Source organism: Dromiciops gliroides, chromosome 6 (assembly GCF_019393635.1).
Source record: "Dromiciops gliroides isolate mDroGli1 chromosome 6, mDroGli1.pri, whole genome shotgun sequence".
Taxonomy (NCBI): Eukaryota; Metazoa; Chordata; class Mammalia; order Microbiotheria; family Microbiotheriidae; genus Dromiciops; species Dromiciops gliroides.
In genome coordinates, this window is record NC_057866.1 from 264,044,908 (window position 1) to 264,058,090 (window position 13,183).

A 13,183-nucleotide genomic window follows, 5' to 3' on the forward strand; every position below is an offset into this window, starting at 1 on the left:
AACTAAACATTTCACTGTTCTCTCACACAATACTCTGTGTCTTTAAAATAATTAATTCTCATCCCAGGAATGTATATCCTCATTATCTGTGAGTACCTTTCTTCCTTTAATAAATACAGAGCTCAGATATTTTCTTCTGCATGAAGCTTTCATTGATACCTCCAACTACCTTTCCAAACTACCAGACTAACTTGTGTTCCACTGCTTTGCATATTTTTACTCATTACTAATTTTATATTTCTGCTATATCTTTATCTAGAGGCAGATAGTTGGAGCACAGGATAGAGTGCCAGGCCTGGAGTCAGGAAGACTCATCTTCCTAAGTTCAAATGTAGAAAAGGAAATGGCCAACCACTCCAGTATCTTTGCCAAGAGAACCCCAAATAGGCTGACAAAGATTTGGAAACAACTGAAAAATGACTAAACAACAACATATCTCTATCTATCATCTAGTTTCATAAGCATTTGTTGTATCCCTTATTAGAATATTAGTTCATTGTGAGAAGAGATTGTTTTATTATTTTTACTTGCATCACAAATGTAAAAATTTAATAAATGTTCATTGATTGATTTATATGTTTTTCAATTTATCTTGAGAAGTAGCTCAGGCTTATCTTGTATTTAACTACTTCCTTACGAATAGAAAGGTTAGTCTGTGTATTAATTCAGGGGTGGCAGCCAACTTTTTCCTTGCATTTTTATTTGTGATTTTATGCTTGTGTGTGTGTGTGTGTGTGTGTGTAGCTTTTAGTTGAGGATTCAGTTTTACTTTTGGAAGCTTCTGCATACCAATTCTACTTGTCTAAAGAATGTGCAAATCATGTGAGAATAATGAATCCTACAGATACTGAATTTTTTTAAGGGAACTAGAATTTACTTAAATTCCTCTTTCCCACAACTAACAAATGGGGAAATAACTCCTTAGAGATGGTGTCCATTATCACTATGAGACCTCAGCTACATCACTGGTCCTGTCATGTGAGAGTTCTAAGAGATAATAATGAGCAGGGGTACACTGAGAGAGGAAGAAGGGGGAATAGAGTCAGAAACTATCATGCTAAAAGTGCAGAGAATCCTAAAGAGACATACACACTCTTGGGGATAGACAGGAAATAGAAACTAAGCATCCCACAAATTCAATGGAGGTAATGAAACAGATTCTGTCACCAGTTTCCAATTCTAGGAATCTGCCTGAGCAACACATAACAAAATCTGACTCCCATTGAGAGTCAGTCAGCATAAATGGAAAAGAAGGAGACTAGTCAACACAAAAACAGAAATAAACAGAAACAGGAAAGAATTGTTACTCACCTGTTAGAGAAAACAAAAGGGGAAACTCTTTGCCCCCCAATTCAAAAACCCTTCTAAGAAACAGGTAAACTGCTTAGGCATGACTCCTGGTATGATGCAAAGCAGGAAGGTCATTTTATTACATTTACAAGAAAGGGCACACACTTCCAAAGAAGTTGTGCGAAGCATGATCATCACAGTAAGCCTTATAGTAGGTCCCTAAGCAAAGATTCCCTCCCCCATTTCACCATTTATCTGGCTACTCTGGATGAACATTCTTTGTGACGCTCCTAAACACATACCCTGACCAATGATACAATTTCTAGTTAGGGATTGCATGGTTCTCCTGTTATCTAACTTTAGATAACTAACTGCAAGCTCAGCAGGAAAAGGAAGAGAATTTTGGAGAGGGGGAGAAGCCCCTGGGACTTGAACAATGTGGCTTGCCCTATCTAAGGGGAACATATCCCACTGGTTTCTCTTGATTGTAACTGCTAGCTCAGCAGGAAAAGGAAGGGAATGATGGGGTCAGGGGAGAAGAAGCCCCCCAGACTTAAATAATGTATCCTGCCCACTGAGGAGCTAGCACATTTGATTCTCTCACCCTCATGATCTGTACATTATTGATAGCTGTTGTCCTCCCATTTGTATCTAAAGTCCTTGGTCTGCAATAGGTGCTCTCACTTCTTTTCTCAACATTCTCTTCTATCCTCTTTGCCGTCTGCCTTCTGACCTTATCCTTCAACTGAAACAGCTCAGTCCTCATCTTAACTGCTCTGCAGCCTTTGACACTTCTTGATACTTGGTTCTCTGTAGGTCTTCATGGCACTTCTCTCTCTTCCTAGTGTCTGATGGATGATTCCTCAGTCTCCCTTTGCTGTATCCTCACAAGCCAGTCATGAGTGTCTCTCTAGGGTCTATCTTGGTCCCTCTTCTCATCTGCATCTATAGTATTTCATTTGGTGATCTCACCAGGCCCCATGGACTCAGTTATCATCTCAATGTAAATGATTCTCAGATCCATTTATCCAGCTGTCTCCTGATTTCTAGTCTCCTATCTCCAACTGCCTATTGAACATCTCAAACTGAATGTCCTGTAGACATCTTAAACTGAATATACTAAAAAATGAACTTATCTTTTCCCCAAACCCTCCTGTTTTCCTAACTCCTCTATTACTATCAAGGGCACCACCAGCCTTCTAGTTACCTAGCCCAAAACTTAGGTGTCATCCTCAATTTCTCACTCTAACAATCCTTATATCCAATTATCCAATCTTTTGTCAAGTCTTGCCAATTTTTCTTGTCACATCTCTCTTATATGCCCCTTGTCTCTTCCAACACTGCCACTACCTTGGTGCCAGTCCTCATCACTGCATGCCTATTGAAGTAGCCTGTTGTTGGTCTCCTTGTTTCAAGTTGCCCTATACTTCAGACTAGCTCTATACTCAGCTACCAAGGGGATCTTCTCAAAGCACAGTGATACCATGCCACTAACCTATTCAATAAACTCCAGTGACTCCCTATTACCTCCTGAAACAAATGTATGCAATTTTATTTTTGGCTTTTAAAGCCCTCCATTATCTGGTCCCTTCCATGATCTTTCCAGTCTTCTTACACCTTTCCCCCTTCTATATACTAGACACTGTGACACTAGCTCTTTGCTATCTCTTTCACGAGACATTCCATTTCTCAACTTCATGCAATTTCACTGGCTTTCCCCCATGTCTGAAATTCTCTTCTCAGCTTCTTCTCTTGGCTAAAATTCCACCTTCTTTAAGAAGCTTTTCCTGATCCTCTTCAATGCTTGTGCCTGCCCCCTCTTGATTATATCCAATTTATTCTGTATAGATCTTGTTTGTATGCAACTATGTATATGTCATCTCCTCCATTAGACTGTGAGATCTTTAAGAGTAAGTTCTGGTTCCCCCACCCCAATTGCTTTGAATCCTCACAGTTTAGTAGAATGCCTGTTATATAGTAGTTGCTTAATAAATTTTTACTGACTTCCCTCCTGACCATCTTTGGATTGCTGCATAGCCTGTATATCCTGAGAACATTTCTTTGAGGAGCCTTAGAATGTCTACTTTTGTATTCTGCTGTGCTGGTGGGGAGAATGCACTAAATCTAGTTGATTCCACCTCTTTTCTTAAAAAACAAAACAAAATAGGGGCAGCTAGGTGGTACAGTGGCTAAAACACCAGCCCTGGATTCAGGAGTACCTGAGTTCAAATTCAGCCTTAGACACTTGACCCTTACTAGCTGTGTGACCCTGGGCAACTCACTTAACCCCCCATTGCCCTCACAAAAAAATTAATAAAACAAAACAAAACATAAAAACTCCCAATTGAGAACTTCTGCCTTTACCTACTTTCCATCTCTTTTTTCCATATTCCTTTCCCTGCCACCTCCCAGAGAGCCATCCCATATAAGAAATATGCTTCTTTCCTATTTTCCAATTTATTTTTTTCTGCAATTACATATAAAACAATTTTTGACATTCATTTTTTTAAATTTTGAATTCCAAATTCTCTCCTTTCTTCCCTTTCCTCCCCCCCCCCCACTGAGAAGGCAAGCAATTTGATATAAGTTATACAGGTGCAATCATGCAAACCATATTTGCATATTCATCATATTGTCAAAGAAAGCACAGAACAAAAAGTACAAATGAAGCATTTGTGTCAAGTGGTAGTAATTCATAGGAAAGCAAGATACTCTCTGCCTTCAAAGATCTCCCATTCTAGTAGGACACAACACATATAGGAGGTTTCAATGGTAAGTTGAATGGCAAGGCCCTGTGGTCCTTAAAGGACAGCAGTTTTCTACCTCTCCAGAGCCTAATACCAAATGCAAAGCATATTTAAAAATTAACAAATATGAATGACTTTCCAAATGCAGTTATACTTTGTTTCATGGCAATGCTAATTTAAGTGCCTTGCATTCATGTAACATTTACAGTATTTAACATTCTTTCAAACCCTATTTGATCCTCATAACAATCCCAAAGTCCCAAACAAATCCAAATCCTTCTATTTGTTAGCAGCATTGATATTGGCAGGAGAATACCTCTCTTTGGGTGACATAAATGCTTTAGTTCTCTTAGAATGCTTTCTGTATGAGGCACTTTAAGTTTATTGACTAGACGTGATTTCCCTTATGTTGGGAGCTGCTGGATAATGAAACTCCCTTTACCAATTGATAGGAGCACCTTCTGTAACCTGCAGACTGTTGGAAAGTTGTGTGGGACACTGAAACGTTAAGTCATCTGTCCAATGTTACACAAGAAGAGACAATTAAAAATTGAAAAGGTAATTAAAAAAGCATTAACCTAGAGTAGACAGAAAGTAAAGTCAGCATGACTTTGGTGCATTAGAAGAACATGAGTATGAAATTATTCCGCAGCATAATGAAACAGCAAGATAAGTATCCATTTTGTTCTCTTTATTTCAATGTCTTGTATTCAGTAGAACCAATGACCTGGGGCTAGAACTTTTAAAATTCTTGAGGGTTGAAAAATGAAAGGTTTGTTGATTTCAGCTGTAGATTCAATGTTAGTGAAAGTTTATAAACTTTACTAAGAACTTTTATTTTACTGGAATTCTCTTGTAACACTAAAATTGGCAAGGAGCTATTCCAGGAAGCCAGTACTCAAACAAAGCAAACAATTGAAGGCTACAGTTGTTCCCTTTTGGTTTCTTTTTGTTTTGGTGGGGGGAGATGAAATGGATGCTCATATTCTCCATATAACATGAACTTATTTTAGAAAGCCAACTTATTAGAGCACTGAAGTAATTTATATTCCAATCCTTGAAAATAAGGAGTACATAGAAGTTGCTTTCTTTTCAGTTATATAGATTGACTGCATTATTTAAATGCACATAACAAAGAATATTGCTTTTTAAGAAAAAGAAAAGGAAAAAAAGTCAGTGAAATGAATAAAAAAATCCTAAAACATATCTGAAAATATATTCAATTTTCCATACTCATGTATAATCCACCTCTGCAAAGGAATTGAGGAAATTATCTACACTTATCACTTCTTTGGGGCCATGCTTGTTTTGTTTTGTTTTGTTTTTGTTTTTGCAATTTAAAAATATTCACTCTGGATTATTGTATGGTGGTTGTTATTTCCATTAACATTGTTATAGTAATTCTGAATATTGCTTCCTTGGCTCTGCTTATTTCACTCTGCCATGTGAGTCTTTCTATGTATCTATCTATTCATCATGTTTATTTTAAATTATATTTCTGAACATTCATGTACCATGATATTTTAGCTATTCCCCAAATGATGCACATTTAATTTATTGCCAGTTTTTTGTTACCACCAAAAGTGCTATTCTAAAACATTTTGGTGTATAGGACAACTTTCTTCTTATCAATGACTCTCTTGGGCATATATGCCTAATAGTAGAATTTCTGTTCAAAAGAAAATTGTTGGAGAACCCAGGAGGGCTCTCTGTCACCCCTCTGACTGAGTTCCTCCTCCCCATGCTTGGGCCATGGTGAATGAGGCAACAAGTCTCCTAGGAGACTTTGTTGTCAAGGCCTGGGTTTCAGAGACAATGCTTGGCTGGCCTCCTAGGGTCTGAAGACTCAGCTATACAAACTTTGCTCTGTATAAGCCTTGAACAAGTTCTGCCAGGTCAAGGCTGAAAAGTTGAAAAATTATTCTTATTCTTTTAGAATTATTCTTGCAGACACTTTATTTGATTTCTTTGTGGTTTTTTTTGCTATAAATATTGGGCTATCCCAAATAATAAATTTCACACAATCATCCATAATGTGGTACTGATGTGTCAGTGATTAATCGTCTCTGATCCTCAACCCCCGTCATTAGGGCTTGAACCCACAACCCCGACAGAAAATGAACATTGCAATCACTTTATTTGTATAATTCCAAATTGTTTCCACAAATAATTTGCTGATTTATAATTCCATTAACAGATAGACAGTACTTTACCTGTCTTTCAACAATCCCTCCAACATTAGCTAGTTCTATCTTTTGCCATCTCTGCCAACTTGTTGGGTGGGAGATGAAACCCACGTTTATGTGTGTCTTTGTATATACACATATACATATGTATATACATGTATGTATGTATATATTTATATATGCATATTCACACACATACACATATATACAGAGAGAGAGCATGAGAGAATGTGAGTGAGAGAGAGAAAGAGAGAGAGAGAGAGAGCAAGCACTGGGTGTCCACATGGACATTATGGGATACTAAGTCTTTTTTAGAGAAATCTGGTACAAACCTTTCCCCCATTTGATTGCTTCCCTTATTACCTCAAATACATTAATTTTGTTTGTTTAGTAGCTTTCCATTTTATGTAATCACAATTATCTATTGTATCCCTTGTATCTGCATCTATCCCTCATTTTTTATTCTTATATTTCACCCACACAGATCTGTGAAAGGTATATAATGTCTTTTTGTAATTTTTAAATAGAATGATCTATAACATTAAGGTGATATAGATGGAGAAGGAAAGGCAGTAAGCTCCCAGAACTCACAACACAATTGCTCCAAAACACCTCCAAACATTAAGGGGATATATCAATTATAAATTTATTGGTGAATATGGGTTAAGGTGTTGATCTAAATCTAGTTTCTGCTAGATAACTTTCCAGCTTTCCTGTAAGTTTTTTTAATCAAATGAACAGATATTTCTTTATTATTTTATATTTTCTGGTTTCTTGAACACTGGAGTATTGAGTTCAACTTTTGTACTTCTCCCTTGTCTAGTCTGTTTAATAGATCTGCTTCTCTATTTTAAGAATCAATACCAAATGTTTTCATGGAAATTTCTTTTAATACAGTTAGTTTGGGAGTTCTTTCCCCCTTTAATCTCTACCATTATCATTATTTGCTTAATAATCTTGATCTTTTGTTCTTATGAATGAATTTTGTTATTATTTATTGAGCCCTGTTGAGTTCTCTTTGATAATTTTATTGAATTCTATTGAATTATTGATTTATCCCTTTACTAAATTTGTTTGTATAGGATTATACCTATAAATTAACCTTGGTAGTATTGTGATTTTTATTATATTGGCACTGCCCAGACATGAGCACTGAATATTCCTCCATTTATTTAAGTTGTTCCTCTTTGTTCAATGAGTATTTTGTAATAAATCTATGCATGTATTTTGTGCTTTAGCAGATTTATCCCAAAATAGTTTGTTAATTTTGTTGTTATTCTGATAAAATTTTCCTTTCTATTGTTGCCTCAAATTTTATTATTATTATTTTATTACTTTATTCTTAATTACTTTATTATCACTATATAGAAATGCTGTTGATTTTTGCGTTTTTATTTTGTGGCCTTCAACTTTGCTGAAACAATTGAAGTAGCTCTTGTGTTTATGGATTCCCTAGGACTTTCTAAGTAAAACATCATGTTATAAAAGGTTTATTGAACAATGGACTATTGAGTTCCATTACATCCAATTCTTCCTTGTCTAGTTTGTTTGATGGATTTTTTTCTCTTGTCTTGATGCTGGAATTTCTAGAATTATAGCAGGTAATAGCAGGAAGAGTAAGAATCTTTGCTTTGTTTCTATTTTCAGGGGGAAAGGTTATCATGTCTCCCTACTGCAGAGAATAATATACTAACCTGCAGTTAGAGAGTTGGCCTAATTCCCTGCTACCCTTATTTAAAGTATCACTGGAAACAATTATTGGAGTCCTTTGGCTAGAGATGATTTTCCTATAACATAAAAGGTAAGGGAAAGCTTTCACTATCATCTTGTGAGAGAAGAAAGTATTCCATATTCCAAGAAATAGTTGGATAAGTTATATTTTCTTACTTTGTATTATGGAGTGTGTAAACTGAAGGGAAAAAAAGACAAACTCTCTAAACTTTCTTAAATATAGGTAGCTGATTTGATGTTCTCCATATAGTCCTAATAGTCATAAAGATAACTTCACCGGTTTTCACTATATGAGATAGTTATTAGAAAGCCAATGTGACAAGGTTTTATATAGTCCTACTAAATTATACTACAGAGCAGTGAGGTGGAGCAGTGGCTAGATCCTGGGGCTTGGAATCAGGAAGACTCATTTTCATGAGTTCAAATCTGGCCTCAAACACTTACTAGCTGAATCGAAGTGGGCACATCATTTAACCTAGCTTACCTTTTTCCTCACCTATAAAATGAGATGGAGAGGGAAAAGGCAAATCATTCAAGTATCTTTGCCAAGACAATGCCGAATGGGATCATGAAGAGTCGGACATGACTGAAACTACTGAACGTCAAATTATACTCTATATATCTTATCATGGTTGTTGTTTGTCCTCCATTCTTGAAGAGAACCAATGACATCTGGAGGGTAATTTTTGGACTTCTAAGTGGATTGGATTTAAGTGAGGCAAAGCTATGCAAAGTCATCAGCCTCACTTTCTCCTCCAGAGTCATCTGAATCCAGTGGAAAATGTGAAAATTGATACTATGAAAATGGATACCTTGATTTGCTTGAGTCCCCCACTTATCCAGGTAAACAAAACAACTTATGAGGACTGACTGCACTGGCTAACATGCCAACAATCCTTTGTAGTGACTTAAGTCAACCTAGCTAGAAAATTAGCAACTTTGAAGCCAATGAAACTCATACCAGCATTAAAGCAGATCTTGAGCTATTTGGTGATAGTGGTTTATGGACCTTCAAAAAACATTCCTATCTTACCTGCCTACAAGTAAAAGGACTATGAACATATCCTGCTTAAGGTCTGATTATCTCCAGCTCTCCCCTGACTCTGGTTATGGGACTCTCAGAATTATCCTGTTTTTTGAGAAATCTCCTTATCAAAACATTTCCTAATCAAGCCTTGAATGGTGAACTGCCTATCACTAAGGTTACTTTCTGATTTGTGTATCAAAGGCCACCTCCTTGACCACTGGAATTCCTCACTCCCCCTCCCCTTGAGAATGGAACCCACTAAGTCAACCTTTACTTCCAAAATTCCTTAACTGTCTTTGTTTAAAATGTATATAAACCCATGGTGAGAAAATGGGTCATTGTCTCCTCTCAATGAGGATATAACAGTCAATCATACTCTTCCTGACCTGTTTTAGGACAAAGGTCTCAGATCCCCTCCTGCCCTTCTGGCTAACAAAATCACATGGTTCAAGGAGCCCTGGTTTCAATAAGGTCTGCTCCTGAGTTATGTCCATATAAGGAAGAATTGATTAGGGATGGGAATACTGTGTTCTGATTAGCTGGTTTTTGCATGTAGATTGTAACCCTTGAGTAATCAGACCAATAATGAAAAAGGGGAGGGTCCATTTGCATTAGGGACTAGGGTTTAAGACAGGGCCTGTGTGAGCCCCCATTCTTGGCACCCACTAGCTTCACACTAGGTGCCCTTTTCTCAAAAGAAGGAAATAAACGAGCCTTTGTCACATTACTGCTGAGTTCCAGAGAATTATTGAGGATTTTTTTTCCCTCACACCCACACAATCTACTACCTGATGTCCTATTCAGTATAGGCATGAAGCATGCTAAATTTTTTTCTTTTCTTCCCTGCTTAATAAAAACCTTTTACAATTTTCCCCCTTTTCTCTTTTTCATGATTACTATTGTTAACTGTTTCCCTCCATTCTATTCCCTTCCCCATGATATTGACTCTATTATCTATCTTCTTTCACTTTATCCCTCTTCAAAAGGGATTTGCCGGGCAGCTAGGTGGTACAGTGGTTAGAGCACTGGCCCTGGATTCAGGAGGATCTGAGTTCAAATCTGGTCTCAGACACTTAACTACCTGTGTGACCCTGGGCAAGTCACCTAACTCCAATTGCCTCACACAAAAAAAAAAGGCATTTGCTACTGTCAGTTCCCTCCCTCAATCAGCCCTCCCTTATTTTGCTCCTCTCTCTCTCTCTCTCTCTCTCATCTTTTTATCCCCTTCCCCTCCTATTTTCCTTCAGGGTTAGAGAGATTACTCTACCCAACTGAGTGTGTATGTTATTCATTCCTTGAGCCAATTATGATGAGATTGAGGTCTTTGAGCCAATTCTGATGAGTGTTAGGCTCATTTACTGCCCAGATTAAATAGAGTACTCTACCCAATTGGGTGTGTGTCTTAATCCCTTCTTGAGGCAACTTGGATGACTTTAAGGTCTTTGAGTCTATTCTGATGAGTGTAAAATTCATTTACTGCCCTGCTCCTCCCCCACTCCATACGCCCTTTCCTGTTTCTTTTAGTGTGGGATTTCACCCCATGCTACCTCTGTCCTTTCCCCTCCCCTAGTACATTCCCCTCACCCCTCAATTTAACCCTGAAGATATCATCATGGGGTAGCTAGGTGACACAGTGGATAAAGCATCCATCCTGGACCCAGGGGGATCCTAGCCAAAACCTGGCCTCAGACACAAGACGACTAGTCACTCACTGCACAACCCCAGATATGTCCCCCAACTCCAATTTTTTATGGTTCTCTAGGGTCTTGTATTTGAAAGTCAAATTAGCCATTCAGTTCAGGTAATAAAAACCTTTTAAAAAAATTTTATAGCCATTGTCTTCCTCAGGTTTCCTTCCCTTTTAGAAGGAAGGGGACTTAAATCCCAAGAATTTGCCTTTGTATTCTCTGATCTTCCCCTTTGGGTAATGAAATATTTAAATTCCATTAAGAGAGATTTGCCTTAGTTTACAGTACCTTGATTTGCTTGAGCCCCCCAATTATCTAGTGTAACGATTGGAATGATGCCATCTGCTGGAGACTTACTGTAGGAAAGCTCCAACATGAGGAGAGGGCCTCTGAGGGCAGGACCATGCATCTTTTCTTTGGCATCAGGAAGTGACATTTGCTTGTGGGAGGTAGAAGGGGGAGTCTGGCGCTCTGACTCTCTTTTTTTGTGTGGACTCTGGCGGAGAGCGGAGCTAGGAATGCTCTCTCCCTTTAATAGATAGATGAATCTAGGCCTTTCTCTCTTTACCAAATTCTTATTCTCCTTAATAAATGCTTAAAAGTCTAACTCTTGCTAAAGCTTATAAATTATTGGTGACCACTCATTAGATATTTTAGACAGTATAGCTAGAATTTTAGCCCTTACACTAGATAACCAGAACAACTGTATAAGGACTAGTTTCATTGGTTAGCACAACAACAATCCTTCCTGTGACAGAGTAAACTTAGTTAACTCAAATCTGTAATTCTGAAGCCAATCAAAGACTTATTTGACTGCAGGGTATGGGACTATGGATATAGACCTTATCTTCAGGAATAATCCTTTTTCTTTTTGAAGAGATCTCTCCATCAACACATCTCCTAATCAAGCCTTGCACTGAACTGCTTCCTTTCCAAAGGCCACATCCTTCTCCCTTGGAATTACACACACACACACACACACACACACACTCAAAAGCCCTCCAGTTGGGAGTGGGTCTTTCTATGCCCACCTTTCCTCCACATTCCTTATCTGCCTTTGTATAAACTCTATACAAACCCTTGCAATCTATTGCCTGGGGTACTATTTGGTAATAGGCTGGGTGGCACCTATGATCATGTTAGATTTTCTTCCCTGTTTAATAAAGCCTTTCTTTTAATTTTTACAAGTATTATCTTTCTCTGGCTTCCTTCCCCTTTTGGAAGAAGGAGAATTAAATCTTGAGAAATGGCCTTTGCATTTTCCTATCTTCCCATTTGGGGAAAGAGATTTAAATTCCATTAAGAGAGTGTTTGAAATTGTGGTATATGAATGTAATGGAATATTCTTATGCTGTAAGAAACAATGAGCAGGAGGATTTTAGAGATACTTGGAAGGACTTATATGAACTTGATGTTGTGGGCTGAAATTTAGGGTCAAATTGATCATGAGTCATCCCAAAAGAATTACAAGACTGTGACTCAGTTTCCCAAGTTTTATTGCAATACTGTGGGTGACCACAAGGAAAGAACCAGAATAGTGGAAAGGTATCTCTTGAATAGTGAAAGAAAAGACAGTTATATTTATAGTATGGATAAATTGAGTATCAGTCTCATTATAATAATGTCCACTTTAGGGATGTACAGGGGAGGGCCTGTCCTACTCATTATAATATTCTCCACCTTGGGATGTTACAAGGGAGGGCTTATCCTAATTTGGAGTTCCTGGGGTCCTAAGCCAGACACCAATGCAGGTACCTTTTTCTGTGGAGGTGTGTTTTTGGGGTTTCCACATTATAAGGTGAATCTGGGGACAAATTTGGCCTTTTCTGCGCATGTCTCTTTCTGTTTCCCATGGCTAGTTTCACATTTTTCATTAGAATTTCTATACCCTGTCTTGTGTCTTATTGTTATATCACCTTACCCCTTATGGTCCCATTATGGGTACTGATTACTGCGGGTAAGAGAACCTAGCATCCTGACTTGTGAGTTATCCATTAACTGGGGTCTGACTCCCTTTTGGAGTTAATATCTGAATTAGAGCTTGGATCTTAGGTTTTTCTGTTAACCCCTTTTTTCCTCCTACATCAAACTGATGCTGAGTGAGATGAACAGAACCAGGAGAACATTGTAGACAGTAACAACATTGTGTGATGATCAATTGTGATAGACTTGGCTTTTCTCAGCAGTGCAATGATCCAAAACAATTTCAAAGAACTTATGATAGAAAATGTTCTCCACATCTAGAAAAAAGAACTGTGGATTCTGAACACAGATTGAACCATACTGTTTCTACTTTTTGGCTGTGTTTATTTTTCCTTTTTTGAGGGTTTTCCCTGGTGTTCTATTCTTCTTTCACAATATGACTAATGCAGAAATATGTTTAATGTGATTGTACATATATAACCTATATCAAATTGCTTTCTGTTTTGGGGAGGGGGGAGGGAAGGGAGGGAGAAAAATTTGGAACTAAAATCTTATGTTGAAAACTATCTTTATATGTAACTGGAAAACAAT